The sequence below is a fragment of the Vespula vulgaris genome, chromosome 16, assembly GCF_905475345.1.
Source record: "Vespula vulgaris chromosome 16, iyVesVulg1.1, whole genome shotgun sequence".
NCBI lineage: Eukaryota > Metazoa > Arthropoda > Insecta > Hymenoptera > Vespidae > Vespula > Vespula vulgaris.
This window is the reverse complement of record NC_066601.1, coordinates 3,581,616-3,600,169: the sequence shown is the minus strand read 5'-3', so window position 1 is coordinate 3,600,169 and position 18,554 is coordinate 3,581,616.

Here is an 18,554-nt window from a genome sequence, read left to right as displayed (position 1 = left end):
ATATTAGAAAAAATATATACCATATATATATATATATAAATATATATATAGGTATATATATTGAGTTAGAAGAAATTCGATCGAATATATAAATCCCTTTTGACTTAGTCTTCCTGGTATTCAGTTCTCGACCCGGGTGGCACGGACCATATCTCTCCGTGTCGTCGTCTTTTTACTTCCTTTTTTTTTCTTTCTTTCTAAACCTTCTAACATAGCAAAATAGTCTAGAAATCGTGGTCTATTAGCATCGGAGGCGTACTTTCGAAGGTCCAGCGAAAAAAGGGCAAGGGATCGGAGGTCCTAGAAAACAGAGTCACGAAATAGCTGCATCGAAATCAGTTCTCTATATATGTGTTGTATATACGGACCACATAGAAAGATCCTTCGGGCTCTCTTGCGAGAATGTGGACGACCACAAAATGGCATATAAATTAAGGCTCGAAACCTTTTCGGGTTGTGCCTTTGTCGGATTCGCGACTTGTCCCTAGGGGGAAATGCTTTATCCTTTCGAAGGTAGAGTTTTTCGACTTTCGATATTACGTGATCTCCTTTCTTAGAATCTTATCGAAGACAAAAAAAAAAAAACAAAAAAAAAGAAAATTAGAGAAACAGAGAAAATATCTATTATTTATTTTATTCGATAAAATCTTCATACAGATATTGAAATTAATTGTAATTATAGTTTTATTTTCCTTTTTTTTATCTTTAGAAAAAATATAAGATAAATTCGATTAGTATTCAAAGTATTTATATATCACAGTTCGTTTAAATTATCTGTATCTATTATTTTGATAATTGTACAAGCTTTGTAATAGAAATTGATATAGTTTAGTTAAAAAAAATAGGAAAAACGGATCATTATAGAAGAAAATGGTTTTACGATGAATCGAAAGACAATCGATTTAATTTGTTTGAATTGTAAATAATCTATTGTATATAATGATATAAAATAATTAAGAGTAATTGCAATGAAAATGAAATAAATTCGTTAAAAGTGAATTTTCCAGAGAGAGAAATTTTGGTGATGTATGGTAGAAGGAAGAGACACCCGGTAGAAAGATCTCAGAGAGCGCTTTACGATCTTCTTTGCATTGCTGACTTACACATTGTGCTCGTGACTTATCGATGCAGCTTGCATGACTAGCAACGAGTCCCCCCGTTCGTAATGCAGGTTAATCGATGCACCGACCCGTGTAAAACGCCCGGCGGGATAGGCCGAACGCGCGCGCGCGCGCGCGCGCGAGCACACTCAATGCACCAGGGACGAAGGAAATGCATTCGGCGGATGCATTCTTATGTAACTGCTTTTTTCGTTTCTCTTTTGCTTTCCGTTTCCGACTTTATCTCTAAGGTAAACTATATTCCAATCTCTTATCTTTCATTTTTTAAAATCTTTTTTATTTTTTTTTTCATTTCCTATTCCTCACGAAAATTTCGCTACAAAAAAGTATTATCTTCTTTTTTTCATATTTTTTTTTTCTTCTTTTCTTCGATAACGAATTGATATTGATATCAGATATAGTTTGTTTCTTTTTCCTTTATTTTTTTTTTCTGTTAAGGTCTTCACTTTCCTCTCTTATCGATGCTTCTCTGTATATTTTATTTGCATTTGTATTTTATTTTATTTTATTGTCTTTTTTATTAAGTTTAACTTTCTCAAATAAATTTCTCAAGGAATTGTATAGATTTTGAGAAGTGGAAAAGAAGTTTGACTTCGAGTCCGGAAATAAAATGATGCTTAAATTTACGATTGCGAATAACTTTCGAAATGTAGAAAATCGAATGTACTTTTTCGAAAGAGAAAGAGATCTCCTTCCTTTACAAGAATTACCATCTGGCGAAGTTCGCTTACGAAGCAGATTCGATACCGATAAATCGCACTGATCGTCGACACGTTCGTGTCATGAATTTTAATTTTGTCGATGGTGCGAAACGATATATATATATATATATATATATATATATATATCTTTTTTATTCTTTCCCTTCTTTCTCTTTCTCTCTCTCTCAATCTTTCTTTTATTCTGTATTTTTTCATTGAGTGGAAGTAAGCACACGTTAAGATATATAGTGTATCGTGAAAAATCGAGGACGCATATCAGGAATGACAAGGCGATATTTAGCCGATCTTCATGAATTTTAATATCCTCCCTAAGTAACCCTTTTTGGGTCTCTCAGGATTGCTATTAGGTCGATTCAAACGTAACATCGAACATCCTTGGTCCCAGCTCGATCGTCGCGCATTTTAATGTCTGCTGGAATAAAAGAAGGGTTCCCTTTTACAAGGCAAGCCGTGGCGCCTTTATGTCTCCATGCAGATGCTTCCTGCTTGCGAATCAAAATGACTCGCCAAAAAGAAGGAAAGAAACGAAAGAGAGAGAGAGAGAGAGAGAGAGAGAGAGGAAGGTGTAAGAAGGGCTCCATCGAAATTTTATTGTATTTAAACGGTCGAAACGGTTACCATTAAAACTTTCTCTACTTTTTTTTTTTACGACGGTTATCGAGCTTTATTAGCGCAAAGTCATCGTGAGAAGAGAGACGGAGATACTTCTAATAATTCTAATGGTAGGCAAGTTTCGTTACTATCCTTCTGTAACGTCAATGATCGATTGCTTGTAAAAAATAAAAAAAGGGTCCTTCATATTTTCTTCGATGTTTAGTCATGCAGAATATGTCTACGGACGAATGATATTATAGCATTTTACGTTTCTACATTGTTAAGTATCGTATTAAACGCGTCGAGATTTGTTGTTGTTCGTTTTAAAAGATCCTTTCGCTGATATTATAAATTATTCTTTTCTTTTTTGTCTTTATGATTCTTTTTATTGTAAGTAAGATTGATTATGTTTTTCTTACATGTCATTTACATTTTTTTCTTCCTTGAGTTCGTTTAAGATCTTCGCCGATTTCGAACGAATAATATACTTTTAATAAATTTTATTAAAAAGAAAGAAAAAATCGAGTAAATATATTGAGTGTCGTCCTTTATTATGTTCATCCTTTAAAAGATGTATTACGATCGGGTAGTTAAAGATTTAAGCAATCATTAATTTATTACCATCTTCACGAACATGTAAAATATATACGTATATAAATACATACACATAGTTAGGAATATATATCGATTACGATACTCGACGTCGATTTTTTCGTCATTAATCAAGTCCCTTGTCTCTCGCAAATTCACATTTATTTCGATCCCGTTTTGCACACCGTAAAGTTGTCGAAGGTGAGAATTAAGCCGTGCCGATCTTATAAATTTCAACAGGTTTGCGAGTGAGCGTCGAAATGATGTAATCTACGTCGTCTTTCATAAATTGCCTTTTAACAAAGCTCCACTCGGAGATTCGTGTATGCGTAAACGCGAAAGAGAAGCAAAAGGGACTTCACCTGCCGGTGCCGAGAAACGAGAGCGAAGCTTTAACCATAATTTAATAACCGATTCTCTCTTGCCTTTAGTTTCGAGCGGCTTCTCTCTCTCTTTCTCTCACTTACTCACTCATTCACTCGCTCACTTTTTCACTCTTTTTTCCCATTGAAAAGAAAGAGAAAGAAGAAGCAAACTTAAGAACACAAGTTCGACGAGTCTAAAACCCGAAACAGCTTCTCTCTCTCTCTCTCTCTTTTTTCTCCGCACATAAATAAGCGAACAGAATTACAATAATCCGATCCAATTAAAGGCAAAATTTATAGTCGCACAAAAAGCGCGTAGACGCTCAGGGCTGGCCGTGGAAAAGATTTGCATTTCGAAATTTGCAAGCGTAATTTTGAATTTGCTTAATAGCCTCGACGAAGGAAGGAACGCTTCGAGCTTAGCGTAGGCACGTAATAGAATCCATTTTCATATTTCGAGGGCCCCCCTACGCGTGTACCGCCGCGGCTTTGCTATGCACAACAGACTGCTTTGAACGCTGCCGCGTTCGCCATCGTAAATTTCCTTCAGTCGATCCCTTCGTTTTTATCTTTTTCTCCTTTTTTTTGCTTCTCTTTTTCATTTTACCTCTCTTTTACTTATCTTTCCGCAACTTTAGGACATTTAGCTTGTTATCTATACAGCTTGGGTGAATATTTGAATCTTGGAATTTTCTGTTCTTTTTTTTCGAAGTAACAAACTTTTTTCCTCGAGTAATCTTCTCCCACCAAAAACTTCATATCCTTCGATCTTCGTACGGAGCAACGATAAGTAGGATGATAAAATCTCAGGGATGAAAATTGTTATTATAGTAAGTCGATTGTATTGTTAGTTGTCGTATTTAAATTTTGTTTCAAACGATAACGAGGTATTTTGTAAATTAAAATAATTGTTTGCCGCTAAATATTTGAGAATATTCTTCGATTCTGAAAATAAGCCATACGATAAGTAGGATAATAAAATTTCGATGGAAATCGTTATTATAGTAGGTCGATTATATCCAACTCAATTGATTCATTTTATATCTTTTTTTCTTTCTCTTTCTTGTTTCTTAATCTTTTTATTTCTTAATTTCTCATCACCTTCCCCATTATCCTCAGCTTGGGTGAGATCAAGTTTTAACAATCATCAGCGACGCGAGAGGAGTATCGAAAAATCATGCTTCGAATTTGCACGCCGAAACCGAAACTTAGCGTATTCGACGATTAGCATATATTATACTTGGGAAGGTGACCGGTACACACACACACACACACATGCACCGTAGGACCCTCTATTTCATTCGCTTAATCCTTGTCTTTAATGTCGTACATTTAGCGCTAAAGGAGCTAAAGGGACGTTGTAAACTGCCAATCGTAATAATTCGATCTTTTCGAGCTCGAAAAGGTTAAGAATATTAGTGATCAGAATTTCAAACTGCACCTTGCAAAATCTCAAAGCCCTTTATTTCAATGATCGTTTCATTTCATCGATCCAACTAATTCGAATTTCAAACATCTTTTTTATTTCAATACTAATCTTCCCTTTTTTTTTACAAAAAGCTTCGTGCTTAACAAAAGAATGAGAAAAAGAAGTAATAAAAAGAAATACAATTTTTTTTTAACTCGAATCTGTTTTCTTTTCTCTCTATTTTTTTCTTTAAGAACCTACACCTACGGCAACCATAATTTTTTCTTTCTTAGATTGAACCGTCGACAAAAATGTAATATTTTACAGAGATGCCGAGCGATAAGTACAACGCTTATCAGCGATGGAATGTTAATCAGCTTATGAATGATCCCCATAGGACAGTAAAGGACAAGTTTTTCACCTGTCCCTTAAACTTGTTGCTAAAATTTTAATGATATTTTTCTTTTCTTCTCTTCTCTTTCTTCAAGAAAAAAGAAAAGAAAAGAAGATAGGTACAAGATCGTTTTTTTTTTTGGAAGTATTTCTTAAAAGCAGAGGATTTTTCAATACGAAGAATGTTACAAGTTGAAGTTGAATAATTGAAACGTTAGTTTGCATATTGATTCTATTGTTTCGTTGATTCCCACGATAATTTATTCTACGTTCTTAAAAGAGATAGATAGATAGAAAGAGAGAGAGAGAGAGAGAGAGAGAGATAGTAGGGTATGGGTCGTATTCGAATCCTTCGCATTAATTTTATCTCGTATTGAAGAGGATACGGAATTCGAAACGTTTGAAGAATTTGCCGATTCGAGGACCCCTCGAATACGTCGTGCTCGTTACGTCCCTGGGATAAAATGTTCTTCGAAGAGAGATTCTTTCTTTCTGTCTCTCTCTCTCTCTTTTTCTTCCTCCTCCCTAAAATGGGCACGCATTGTTTGGTCCTCGAACACCGTGTCGATGGTTTAAATGCGATCTTAAATCTCGCGTAATGTGTCTCATCTGTATATACGTACACATATATCCACACCAAATGTGATCCCGGTCGTTTTCTTTTAATGGAATGAAACAACAAGAAAAAGAATAAAAAATAAAATAAAAAGAAAGAACGGAATAAAAGAGATAAGAGAAGAAATTGGAATGAGTCGGTTCAACTTGGTGGTCGATTTCTCGTCTCGATGATCGTATGACGAATTAATCTTGGAGAAACGATAAATCATTTAATAATTTCGTTCGACAATTTTTGTTCATAGTTAAAATCAGTTCTTCGTAGAGAGGGAGCTTATTAATGGAGATTATTTTGAACACGATTGTATTTATTTCTTTACGTTGAGAGAGGAGTACGAATCCGTGTCGTTTGAGTTTCAGTGGCGCAGCTGGTGCAGATCCATAGGATATATCGCAAGAGGATCTAGAGCTCTTCAGGATCCAAGAGTAGGATCCAGATCGAGTCGAGATAACGTTGGAAACCCTGTGGATTATGCCTGTACGATGTTGTCGTACGGTGCCGTTAAAAGTCTTCCATTGTCGCCCTCATTGTATACCTTGTCGTCGGCCACGTTCAGGGAAAAATATTTAGTCTTTATTTTTCACGACTCCAACCTCCGATATCTAACATTCTTCTCTTCGTTCTTCTCTCACCTTTCAAGGATCGTGAATTTTTTCTCTTCTTTTTCTTTTTTGATTAACACGTAACAGGGAAGAAAATAGGAAAGATTGAAAATTGATAGACTTTCGTTCATTTTTTATCGAATTGTTTCTATGTTTCGGTAATACTATTAGTATTTACTTGTTTACACGGAGAAACATAATATAATATATTTGAGTAAATATATGATCGTAGAAGTATAATCAAATTGGAATGACAGCAAGTAAAATTTAATTTAATATCTCATCAGTTCTTCAATAGCGTTGTTTTCTTTTCTTGATAGTCCTTAATGTATTAATATAGTTTGTTTGTAAGAATAAACTTTTTGGAGTTAACTTTAAGAGTTATCTTCTTTTATATTTCGTTGAATATTTCAATGTGAAAGTCTGAGCTCTATAAAATCTCCCTTAGAAAAGCATTACTTCCGCCCTTAGAGCTTTATGACCAACTATAAAAGAGGACACACATTTTCAGGGCCCTTAACACGAGCTTTAAATTTCCTGACCAAACGAAGAAAACTCACGCCGAATTGTGGTTTTATTTTAACGCGAGCGAGAACAGGCTCCCGGACTTTTGAGTATCACAAGGCGGATTCCTTTTTACGAGCTACTCGTACGTGCCTTTAGGAAAGGCATTTCGAACTTTAATTACTCTACGAAGGAAGTACGGATCGTTCTTCACGTTAATTTTCGTCTCGAGTGTCTAGTCGAGATCGTTTCAACTGTTGTGAAAATATATTGGAAATTTCTGTAATAAATTTCGGGCATTCTACTACTTTAGAGAGATTTTTCTTTTAGATATTGTTAATTCATTAAATATCTTGAGTTGTTTCGTTAAAAATATACTCTCCTTAGATGTTTTAATTTAAGGAAAAAAAAATATATATGTATATATTTATCTATATCAAATATTATTGTCGAGAATCTAATTCTTAAATGAATTAGATTATTTGTTTCAATTCGTTCGTCAGATATTTTTTGAAAAAAGAGAAAAAGAAGTTTAGCTTTCACTTTGTTCGATAGAAACTGGTACGTTCTAATACGCGGTAAATCGATAAGAATCTAATGAGTTCGTAAATTGTCTCAAACGCAGAAGAAATAAATAATCGATTCTCTCGTGCTCAGTAGAAAACTTAAACTTCCGCATTAAATAATTCCCGATGTATTTATCTCTGTATACGTGTAAATTCGAGAATCGATTCGAAGTGCAATTAACTCTCGCGTACAATTCGCTTGTTAAGTCATGAGATATCTGATCATAGAAAAGATATAGAATGTTTTGCCGGTGAGTTTATCATCAATGAGATCAAGTTATCCGTGAAAGGGCGGATACACTCGAGTAACTTCAGAAATTGTTTGGCATCGTTCAAAGTGGCCGCGCTTCTTTCGAAATTCAATACTTTTAAGGATCATCGAGTCGATCCCAAACGTTTTTCATGGACCAATCAAGATCTTTTAGATTTTTATCCGGTAACACGGAAATCTTTTGTTCGTGATAGTTAGAGGGGAAAGAGAGAAAGTTTTTTTTTTCTTCCGGTGAGATAAGTCTCACAGATAAATCTTCGATTAATTTTATAAGAAATATATCGGATTATCTTATAGAGTATGAAATTAATTTCGATCATTCTTGTATCTTGAATTGAGGAAATTTGACGCATGATTTACTTTATTTAGAAATTCATAACAAAAGCGTACATATTCATTTTATTTATTTTGTGTTGTTGTATATCGTTACAGCTTAATGTATTAAAGCCTATTATGTGATATATTATATTTCAGTATTATATAAATTAATAGGCTTATGAAGATAGGTTCCTTTAAGTTCTTGAAAATATCTGTAAAAAAGATGGAATATATTTATTCGATACATCTCGAACTAAGATAGACTTTCGCCAATAAGGTGTCGCGACAAAAATTGTCGCGCTCTGGGCAAGCATGTTATCTGATCGGTCGTCAATGTGACCGGTCACGTCATTGAGACACCCACGCTTCCTTCAGATAACTATCTCGAGATATCCGGCTATAGAACTGCAAGATATCGTTGGAGCACTACACTCTAGATATGTTTCGTTTATCTCGAAGAATACTGTTATGTCTACGCCATGAATGATCCGCAAACTCTCCAACTGGAAGATCTTCTTTATTTGTGTTGTTCTCTCAAAAAGAGTCTCGACATTGTTCGATAGTCATAAACTTTTGATTTCCTTTGTTACTATGCTTTTGCGTTATCATCTTGTCATTTCAAATAGCAAACGACGATAAGCAAAAGAAAAGAAAGGAATCTAGTTCGTACAAGAGTTTTATTTTCATATAAAATAACATCTTTTAATGGATCTAAATTACAAATATTTCTTTACGTTTTACATTTATCTTTATATCGAAAATTTTATATATCTATATATAGAATATTAAAATACTTTTGTTAACCGCGAGTGTCGATGTTGATAATGTATTTTAAGTTGAAAACAAGAAATATAGAGTAATAATTCGAAAGAATAAAAAAGAGAGGGTAGAAAGTTCGTGGTTGAGACTCGTAGGAGGAGAAAGAGGAGTAGGAGTAGAAGAGGTCGCGGGCCACAAGCAAAAGAAGAGAAAGAACACAATGGAGGGTTCCGTGAGGCCCCCTGGTGGGTCCCGCGGACGCCACAAACCTTATCCGTTGAGATCTATGGGGTAAGGTACTAGGGTCCAGAGGCCCTGTTAGAAATATCGCACCGACCGATCGCAGATAGGACTGAGATAACGTTAACCCCCACTACTTCCACCTTTTCACCGCGTGTGCGGACAGAGACGACTTGGTGGGGAGGGATTAAAAGCAGCTGCCACGAAGCTACGGCCACTACTTTACAATAAGATCTATGCTTGCAACAAATTCGTCCATTTGAGAGATAGATCCTGACGTCTTCGTCACGATGACAACGTGGGATTTCGCATCTCCTTTGATTTTTTTCTTTTCTATTCCTTTTCTTTTCCTTATCGTCTGTAAAGATTCCAAGAGCGTTTCATCTGAAAAGTATATTTTAATTTTGAAATAGTTTAGTACTTGTTTGCTGTCTGGTCTTCTTGTTCGTTGACGTTAAGGCTGCACGAGAATATCTTTTTTTCTTTTGATTGAAATTTTTAATTTTATTCGTGCAAATTCTGAAGAATTTATTTCATTGCACGTTACGTTGTGTAATTCATGTTGTGTATTTATTTATTAGGTTTACAATGAGGGACAGTTGTGAGTACTATTTATGTTAATTCATATTTCAAAGGATTGTGTAAAGAGCTCGTCCATTATAAATGTTGTAAATGAAAGTTAATCGAAGGATTAATTGACGGATTAAGGTCGCGGCTGTCGTCGAAGTATCTCAAAATATCTCGAAGCTCACGAAGTCGATTCGTCGTTAGCCTTCAAGTAGACTATCTCTCGTAGTAACCAAAGTCCATAAATACCTGAACGATCGTGTCTCTCCTTGCAAGTTATCATTTTGCACGATAGTTAGCGGACACCTGCGCGATAGGAATGTCTGGATCCTCGAGGGCACCTTCGAGGAATTTGCACCGTAAGGGACTGATCGATAGTTGTGCGATCTACAAATGATCGACGTGGATTTCAATCGAGAATTCCTATCGAGTCTCACACTTGCTTTTTTCTTGGAGCATTTCTTTCGGATCTTTTTCAGCAGATAAGTTGAAGATGAATTTCTAAGAATAACGAAGAGTTTAGATTCGATTGAAAATTTTAAATGAATATGCTTTAAAAATTAAAGATTCCCACATTAAATTTTTACTATCGATCTTTAGCTCCGATTCGAACTATTTTACGTATAAATATCCATCGCTAGATAGATATAGATCTGTTTCGAGTATAGTAAAGAGTTGAGATTCGATCGGAAGTATTTATTCTACATTTTTTTCTCCTTTACAAATCGATGAGAAGATTCTTAAGAAGATCCATAGAAACAAATCGTAAAGAAATTACGAAAAACTTAGGTAATATGTCAGAGGTATGTGTAAATCGAATATCCGTTTCACTTTCGAGATAGGAACGCGTTAGATCGATCGTGCAGATAATTAGATATTAATTGCAGGACTACCGGTAGGGGGGCGTTCAATCTTGACGCGGTTGCACAAGATAGAAAGAGATAGACACAAATGACAGAAAGAGAGAGAGTGAGAGAGAGAGAGAGGCGAGTCATTCGAGTTAATACGCATCTACTACAAGAGAGAGGGACAATATAGGGGATCGCATAGTTCGGTTCGTAGCACAGGTGGAGAGAAACTCTCTCTCTCTCTCTCTCTCTCTTTCGTCATTAGTGGCCCTAACGCTTAATTACAGAGATCGGATTCATCGGTCGCTCGCATTAGTCCTTTGACATCGTCCCATGGCCTAGCAACGGCCAACTTTCGTTTCATCTCGCCGAAAATATTAATTTTCACCCGTTGCGAGCACTCTTCGGAGAAGAGAGAGATAGATAGATAGAGAGGGAGAGAGAGAAAGAGAGAGAGAGAGATACGAAAGAGGCCGCTCTTAACGAGGAATAAGGATGACTTAACGCCCTTGGATGGTCGAGGTAGCGAGAATAAGGGGAACGTAAATACCCGCTCTTTTGAATTATTATCTCTGCACCATACCCCCGAATCACCGATCATTATTTACAAAATTATGTTCGCGTACCATGAGTCCTTCCAACTTGCTCTTTCTCTTTCTCTTTCTCTCTTTTTGTTTCTCTCTCTTACTCGCCTGTTAATTATGCTTCTGAACCGATCCCTAAAGTTCCTACCGAAAAGGGTTTCGCGCTTTGCCGCCAGTGGTATCAGTGTAATTAACGAAAAATGTCTTTATAGTTTAATTTAGTAGCCATTTCTGAACAAGTAACCCTTTGAATCCATCGCTCGTAATTAGTACGTATCAAGTCACGTATTTAATCGTTGCGCAATTCTCTTAACGACATTACATTATTCTTCGAATCTCGGGATTAATTTTACTTCGAAATCGTTAAAACGATCGTTCCTGCGAATTTTTCGGTTCTCGAGTGTGCATGTGATACAGGTATAAACGAAGGAAAATCGTTTAATAAGTTATACGTTTTTAATAAAATATGTTCATTTAATTACTTGAATTATTTTGATACGGATAATAATAACGAAATGAATTTTGTAACGTTCATTCGTATTATGTACTTATGAGTAAATAAATACGTGTCACAAACAAAACTTCATTCATTGATTTAGATATCGTTACAATTAAAAAAAGAAATTATTAAATACTGGAGAATAAGTTCGTATTTTTTTACTTGCGTGTTATTGTAAGCAATACTTAATTAATTAACTGTAGTTTGATATAGTTGAAAAAAGAAAAAGGAAAATTAGTACTATTTCATTATGATAAGTTTACTCGTAAAAGTTTCGTAAGTTAAGTCGATAGAAGAGATCTAAACTAAAGTTGAGTCACGATTCAACATTGTGTCCGTTTCGCGTGCCCTTTCAAAGAAGATCGTCACGGTCAAGAGCAGCTCGTTCCGTGACTTGCAAAGATCGACTTGCTTTCTGCGAGAAGAGGAGATGATCTTCGATTCCAACGTCATCCATCAGGTGCGTTTGCTCGATCGGTCATGCATGTCCTCCGTCTTATCTCGATTTCGTTTGATACCTTATCCCTTAAATATCCAATTTGTATTTTTTCTGTTTTATTTTCTATTCTAATCTTAATTCTCATAATGCGAATTAACAGTTTACATTTGGAATCTTTGCTCGTTCGTATAATGTAACAATAGATCTGTAAGAGCGAGTATGAAATATGAAAGAACAAAGTTTAACACATTCTATTTGATATACTAGATTTATACGAAGAAGAAACAAGTGAAATAAGTAACATATATTGAAAGTATAAATTGTAATAGCAATGGACTTATTAACTATGCAATAAATTTGCAAATATTAATTCTCTGATTGGAAATATATATTTACTTGTTTACTTCGGAATATATTGACGTGTTTTTCTCAAACAATAACGATTCAATAAGTTTACGTGTATGAAAGTGTAACGAATCATTGATCGTCGTGAAGTTGACACGTAACGAGTGATAAGAAGGAGCAATTTCGATCCCTCAGGTGTGTCACAATTTATCGTCTGACGATCTTCGAAAATTATACATCGAGCTAATCCGGTTTTCTTGTAAGTGCGCATCAGCCGTGCGGATACCTACGATTACGTTCGAACATCTTTACGGTTCTATACGTGCGAGACGGCCTATAACAAATCCATTACCGGAGTCACTTTGTGTGTTGCAGAAATCGAAGTCTCTCCGTTCACTTAAGGCGATTTCGATCGATCGATCGATCGATCGGCCGACCGATCGAATCAACTTTCTTCGAAGAAATGTTTTTCTTCTTCTCGTACGTTCACTCATTCTTTACGATTTTTAAAATTAATCCTTCTGCAATGTCATGTAACTTTGAAGTTAATTTTGTTAACAACCAACCAATGGTTATTTTCTTGTTATAAGATTACTTTTTATTTATTCTTAATACTAGTATGACTTTTATATTATATAATTTAGACGCGAGAAAAACATTACATTATACAAGATTGACTGTCTGATTAAATTAAAATTAAATGGTATATACAAAATATGAAAAGAAAACTGTCGATACAATTTGCAAAAGTATAATGGCATTAAATTGGATGATATTTATTTTATAATTTCCAAGTTCGATTTGAAGTTTACGAATATCGTTGGAAACATTTTTGAAACGAATTTCTTTGTGTTACTCTTTTTCTTTTATTATCGAAGAGGAACTCTTCTTGCCATTTTTGAAAGAGACCTGGCTTTATGCGAATGATCGGTCGCCTCGACAGCTGTGAGACAATGGACCAACATAGGTAGCACCTTGCATCACACCCTTTGCACTTTCAGTTCTGACCCTTATTGTTCCACCAACAAAGAAAGACTCTTGAGAATAGTCTAGTTCAGTGTTCACTATCCGCAAAGACCATACCTACCTTTTTCGTTTCTATCTCGTCAAAGTTTCATTGTCCGTTTTCTCGAATATTTGAAAATTCTTTCGACATCTGGACCATTGAAAATGATCCGTGAGTCGCGAAGTCACGCTTCTCATTGTAACTTGTGTGGTTATTTACAAATTTTCATATTTTAAGATAGTTTCCACTATTTTTGCATTTTCTCTTTTTCATGCTGATTGGATGCAACGCATGCATTTTCATATTGAGTAGGTTTGCACGAGTAAATTGTATATACCAATAGGAAAGTGTTCAGGATGAGAGTTTGAATAGCATAAAATTTATAAGATATAGTTTTTATCTTTATACAGTAGTAAGTACTAACATACGCGCATTCATACAGTAGTAAGTACGTGCATTCATATTAAATGTTTATATTTTCAAACAAAATTCTTTAATATTTCAATTAGCATAATAGAAAATTTTAAACGTTCTTGAAACGTAATTCACATCTCGTTCATTTTCTCTTTACCAAATGTATTCGTAATACTGTGATTCATCCACAGTGATGTATTTAAGATGATCGGAACTAGTAAAGAATAAAATAAAATTTGATATCGTAATTTGAACGAACGTAGATTGGTACGACGAAGTCGATCATTTTAACGTGGCCAATAGCAAGGGAGGTAGAGCTTTTGCGAAATTCAATGAAATCGATTTGGGAACACGCGATCGAGGTAATGCTTGGTTCTAAGACGATATTAAAGGGCAGAAGAAAATTTCCGACGGTTTATCTCGTTTCTTGTATGCAGAGCACGCCGACGCGCTTTTGGGGTACGTGCCGTTTAGTTCCAAATACATCGAGTAATATCGGGTAATGGTGTATAACGAGGCACCCGTTTAGCCGGTCTATATTTTCGCATGCTTTTCGAAGGACAAGGACGTGGGGTGTTAAAAAAAGGGAATGGGAAGATTTCTCGTATATATATATCTTTTATATATATATATATATTTTGAACATTAACACAATACGCATTGTTAGCATGTATCTATCATATTTAATGAAATACCAATCTAATTAACGACGTGTGCGCCGAGCTCGATCATAACTCTTAAACCATTCTAATTATTCATTAGATTTGAAAACGGATCTTTTTTATCGATCAAAACAATTTCACTTTACGATTTTCGTTCAACATTTTCATATATATATATATCATATACTGATCGTTCAGATAAAAACCTTTTGGTTTATTGACATTTTCTTTTCTTCTCGTTCTGAGCTGTATAGTATAACTGAATAATAAAGATTCAATAATACTTCTTAACCATGTGGTTTCATCTTACTTACTCGAGGATGCATAGTAGAGAAGGAGGGATTCTTGGTAAAGAGAATATCGTCCCGCCTCCTGTCGCATAAAGTCGATGAGGATAAGCTTGAGAAGCAGGTTAATCGAATCTCTCACGACTTCTTACACCGAACGTTACCACTTTGTTCGGGAGGTGCCAATACTCTGAGAGCCAGCTGCTTCCTTCTCTCTCTCTCTCTCTCTATCTATCTCTTTCTATCTTACACAAGGAAACCTACCATTTAGGACATTGGTGTTGAGATTATCAGCAAGGTTGAGAGTAGCAAACGCGCGTTGTTGCTTTTTGAGGGACGAAGAGGTGCGATTTGGCGGAAGGTGAGTAAATTAATGACACTGAATCGGTAGATCGAAAAGGATCGAAAGGATCGAGAAAGGATCGAGGACGAAGGGACTTCGTCGGCTTCGATTTTCGGCTGCTGCGTATCGAAGCGAGGGAAGGGCCGAGAGGCGTACAATTAGCCCTCGTTTAGGGGCGTTTAGGCCGCCGCTTATCGCTGCCATTACTGTTATTATCGACTTATTACGTTCAGGCTCTCCTCTTTTGGCCTGTGTATCGCCACGCTAGTGGAGAATCGACGTCGTTGCGGTGGCTCTCTCTCTCTTTCTCTCTCTCTTTTTTATTATTTTTATTATTATTCTCGTATACACCTATAGCCTTTTCTATACGTGTCGATATATACCATCTTGAGATCATTACGACATACCGGAACGTTCTCTGCTGTACTTACTACTCGATTGGTAGACCATCTTTATAAAGTTATCTCATAGTTAGGTTCTTCGAGTGTTACGTTTCGAAATTGATGATAATGATTCCAAGGCTCGATATCAATAGATTTTTCTTATCCATAAACTCTTTTTAGGAATTTCAAGTCTATTGTAATATGATTATTTATCTCCTCTCTTCTTATTACGATTCAGTTCTGATAAATTTTCGAATCGAAAATTGTTTTCTTAGAGCGAAATGATTAATTGTAATGAAGAATAAAATATGAATGCAATAAAATCATATTTCATACTATTAAAAGAATATTCATAGGGGATTTTGAAGAATAAAAAATCAGAAAGAGATAAAGAGAGAGAGAGAGAAAGTAACCCGCATGTTAATTTCTTCGTTCGTAAGAAAGATCTTTGTGTTAGCATGGAAAAGGAAGTCGGTCGAAGGTCGATCGATTCGAAGCAGAGGAACCAGTTCTCGGATTTCGCGGAGTCTCCTTCAGGCAGATTATCGCACGCATTAATTTCAACGAAGGTAACTTAGTATTCTCGCAAGAACAGCGGCGGCGTTCTCCTATATATAAGAGTTGGGGATCGCGTCCGATCTCGAGAGTAAATTATAGCATATCGTTCGTTTCGCGATACTCGCGCCGAGTTCACCGATATCGATTTCACGCTTGGCAGCTGCCTACCGATCGAAAGATCTTCTTTCAAGAAAATCCAAGGAAAGTTTGTTAATTAATATCATGCTCGGTCAATATCTTCTATGTTGTATCATTATTACTATTATTATTATTTATTATTATTACTATTATTATTATTATTATTATTATTATTATTATTATTATTATTATTTTATGATTTGATTCGGTCCTTTTGTTTAAATAATCTTCATTTAACGAAGTATAATTGTATAATATGTATGGTGATAATAATGGTGATCACCTATAATTACTGTTTTTTATTTTATTTTTTCTATCTGTTTCTATTTCTCTTAGAAAAAATTTAAAGATGAAAAAACAAAAAAAATTAAGTATGTTTTTGCAGAACCGAGTCGAAGGTAATCACGTATGCTCGTGTGATACGCATAGGTATTTCTTTTTCTCTTTTGCTCTCTTTCCCTCTCTCTTTCTCTTGCTTCCAATTAAAACTTTCATGAAAGACCTCGCCGCGTGTTCATAGCGTGCAATCGGTAATTACGCGTGAAAGATCTCGAACGTGCGACCGCGAGTCTCGGTTTGTGCATACATACATACATATATGTACATACATAAATACATATGTATATACTTACACCAAGCGAGGAATTACAGTTTGGATTAATTTTTCTTCCGCTTCTTAACGAGCATCAATCTTTATCGATTCTTTGAAGCTCTTGAAATAAAATATAAATAAATAAATAAATAAGTATCAAGAATTATGTATTGAAAATAAAAACAAATTGATTGACAAAGTATCTGATTAAAATAAAACAGTCGTATAAATGTTTTTATATTGTTGATGATCTCATATTTTATGATAGGCATAAATAAGCGAGTTTATAAGCATGTGACCTTATTCCAGGTTAATACATCAAAGTTTTATGATTAGAAATTTATTAAAAAAAGAAAAGAAGATTGAGAGAAAGTAGTTGTTCCGATTAGAATAATTTCTAACTAGCTTGTTGTAAAATTTAGAATAATTTTATTTTTTAGAATAGAAATAAGTATATTATCACTCGATCATATTTTTAACTAATAGATTAAAGCTCTATCATTAAGAACTTATTGAAAGTAAAAGAAAAAAGAAGGTTGAAGAAGTAATTGATCAGATTGGAATAATTTCTAAGTTCCTAGTTATAAAACTGATAATAATACCACATTTTACGATAAAAGCGAGCTAATTATCGCTTGATCTTAATTTTAGTTTCTGAATAAAAGTACGATGATTAGAAACTCAAGACTGTAAAGATATCACGATTGAATCATGAATATTTTTATTTGCAATGAAGAAATGAAAAAATGTATATATATATTTTTTGTAAGGCAAACAAATTCGCGAAATTTAGAGAGGACATGTCAGGCTCGTTAAAAATGCAGAGTTAGAGGATATCACAGGACGTACGAGAGTCCCTCTCATTTTTCCGTATTGTTTGGCACACAAAGAATAGTGGGTTCTTCTGAACTGAAAGGTGAAGTACTTACGTCCAAGGACAATGGTACCTGCCACGATCGACGGCCGATCGACATCAAACCGAAAGTCCTTAGAAGGAAGAGGTATGAGACTAAAGAGAGAGAGAGAGAGAGAGAGAGAGAGAGAGAGAGAGAGAGAGAGAGAGAGAGAGAGAGAGAGAGAACCTGCTGTTTTTCTTTTGACCTGAAAAGAGAGTCCCTTCTTCTCTTGGAACATAGTCGAATGAATGGGGATCATTAGTCTGCGTGGAGACTTGCGAGAAGTCACTGATCGAAATCCATTATTCCTGATATATTTTCGTAGGATCGCGGACAACCAAAAGGATTTCTCGACGTCGTCCTCTTTTTTTTTCTTTTTCTTTTCCTTTTTCTTTTTTCCCCCTTTTCCCCTACGCTTTTGCAAAATGAAGAAGAAAAAAAGATCGACGGATCTGGTAAGACGTTGAGATCACGAGATGGGAAGTTTCTTGTCGCTGACAAATTGTCTTCGCTTCGTCACCGTATCCTCGGGAAGAAAAGTATCTTGTTAGAGGGAGGAACTCTCTAAACTAGGATCGTTCTTCTTCTTAAATTGCTTTTGAAGAGAAGACATCGATATTGGATATATATATATCGATGTAATTTTTATTAGAAAAATCGTGGAGTTTGTCTTTTTTCTAAGAATAATTATATTATGGATCATTCTGTATATTTCTAATCTTTATTCGACAAATACTTGAGATTATCCTTATCTAGGAAGTATTATTTCATGGGATACTTTGTATATCGGTAAACGTGTAAATTCATATCCCCAGAGATACGTTAGAGAGACTAGTATATGTATAAGCGAAAAGGATTTTAGTAGCTGCAATTTTCTCTCGTTCTCAAGCACGGTTGTGCCCAGCGGATAAACTCCTTCGAAA